Raw genomic sequence first — 2,715 nt, 5'->3', positions numbered from 1 at the left:
TCTGGGATATGTTTGATGCCAACTCGGCAAGAATGTTCCATCTTCAACAACAAAATGTTAGAGTTAGAAAATGAAGAGATTGTGAAACTGGAAGCAATAGATAAAATAGAGCATATGGGTGCAACAATTGTTTTGTCTGAAAATTTGAAAACTAAATTGGATTCATTAGAGAAAAGTATTTCTAAAACAGCTGGTTTTAAAAAGACTCTGAATGTGTGTTTAAATTGTCGTATCATTTTGAAAAGGAATTTAAATGTTGAAAGAGGTCTGGTAAATGAGCAATGGGTTATGTTGTTGATTTTGTGAATTACAGAAATAGAGATGGAATTGAATTTTTAAAAATAAAATTTGATGGCATTGAGCAAGTACAACAAATAAGTCATTGTTCTGCTAGATTTTTACTTGTAAAAGACTTATATGTAGAGGGTATGGCATATGTGGCATTATCCCGAGTCAGAACTTTATCAGGATTGTACTTGATTGAGTGTGATGAGACAAAAATGTGTGCAGATCTAGATTGTGTTAAAGAGTACAATAGGTTAAGAAGAGAATATGCTCCACATTTGCCTCAATATCCTCTGTTTGAAAAACGTGTGGTAGGCCGAAAAAGAAGAAATGAGGATAATTGCAGTGAGGTAGTTGCAAAAAGACAAAAAGTAGAGAAAACTGTAATTGAAAACAGGAAGAAAAAGAATTGTGAAGAAAATGTTGTTGGATTTCAGTTTGAAAATAGTTCTGGTGTCAACTGCTATGCTAATGTAGTGGTTAATGTTGTTTTTTTTCTTAAAAGTTTACAAGAACAGATTGTTGAAAATCGGGATCAAAGATTGTGTGGTTAATTGAATTCTGTATTTGAGAAATGTAGCAGTGATACAGCAGAAATAGAAAGTGTAACAGAAATTCGAAATATTTTAGATATGTGTTCTGGTCAAGATACATTTTCACAGAACATTCAGCAGGATTGTCAGGAATTTATAATGTATATGTTTGGTGTTTTGGAAGATGAAGGTGTAGATGTAGATAATCTTTTCAGCCTTTCTTATCAATGGCAGCATGACTGCCACAATTGTAGGTCATCAAGTACTATTAGAATAGACACTGAAAGATTTATATATTTGACTTTACCTGACTGTAAATCAGTGTCATTTAAAAATCTAGTTAAAGCAGCAGATCATAATATGGTGTGTACCCAATGTCCCTGTACAATGATGTCCACATTATTTATACAAAGTTATGGGCAGTATATCATTTTAGTTTTCCAACGATGTAGACCTGATGGAACTAAATTGACAACTTCTATCAAAAATTTTGTGGCTTCTCAGTTATCAATTTCAGGAAGAACCTTTACAACTGAAGCTATTATTTATCATGACGGTTCTTCGACAACCTCAGGACATTATACTGTTGCGTGCTTATCTAGGATCCTGATCGATACTGTGACCTTATGCCCCTATTCGGCTATAAATCCATTTATTCCCTATATTGGCATAACCGTTCAAGTGCGATATTCAGTAACTCATCTCTGGCCTCACACGAACAGAGCCACATTCCAGAATAGCTTTCTCTGCCACTTCCTTTGCAACCAATTAGTGCAATGACAGAGCAGAAGTCACTATCTGAGATTCCTAGATTAACACTCTGAGTTCTTCAACAAGATAAAAACTCAGCAAACCTGGAAATCCCCGCTTGCTATGTTTTGATTAGTAATAGAACTCTAATGAGCACTGATAGACGATCACTTCCTAGTGACATCTATATTGACGTCTTATGTCCAGCAAACTTACGTCAAACATGGCACCTTTCAGGTATAAATACTACCAACGTGGCCTTAAGCAATTCCCCTGTTGCCCGTCGCCTGAAGCTGCTGTTATGCTGAAGATATCATAGCTGCTATCGCTACTGCTATTGCTGCTAACTAGCGAACGATGGTGTGGTGAACTTAGGAGCTGAACAGCCGTCCCTCTGCAAGAGCCCAGCAGATGCAAGCTGCCCGCGGACGCTGTCCCCCCTCCTTCTCCTCCTCGACGCGCTGAAGAAGAGACGCTGTCTTTCTTCTGCTGAGAAATCCAGCTCCAGAGTTTCTGGTCTACCCTTGCGGGTGACTGGGATATCGAGCCCTGAGGGAGCTACCAGACCTCCATCTTTCTATTCCAGAGGTATGGTGTTGACTAAACCCTTGAGAGAGAATTCTTGAAGCAAACCTTGGCAAAACCAACTTAACTTAAAGCTACTTACTTACTCCCCTCCCAAGTATTAGGCTTAGGTCAGGTACACTGGGGTAGGCGTAGTTAGAAGCACCAGTTGAGTATTTTAGCCTAATGTATATATGAATGTATATATGTTTTATTACTTTTAAACCATTGTATGGCTAAGAAACCATATCAATGCTTTTACAGTATTATTTCGCAATACTTATCTTACTGTACGTACTTTTTATCATAACAAGTCTTGCAATTGTGGCAATACATTTCTCTTGTACGAGAAGAAAGACTGTTCAATAAATGTTAACCTTTTATTGACAAACGCCCGTCTCTCTATTCTCTACATATTGTGAAAGTAAACTGCACCAACCTGACTGAGTAAAATAGCTGTCTATTGTTTCACACGACCCTAGAGATTGACTCTTGATCTGAGGAGCAAAGTTGTCATGTTGTACTACGGTTGTTGGAAAACTGAATCCCTTCTTGTCTGTGCCAGGGAAGCTGATCACTTCCT

This window comes from Lissotriton vulgaris, unplaced genomic scaffold, assembly GCF_964263255.1.
Source record: "Lissotriton vulgaris unplaced genomic scaffold, aLisVul1.2 SCAFFOLD_2825, whole genome shotgun sequence".
Taxonomy (NCBI): Eukaryota; Metazoa; Chordata; class Amphibia; order Caudata; family Salamandridae; genus Lissotriton; species Lissotriton vulgaris.
Note: the sequence above shows the minus strand (reverse complement) of the source record.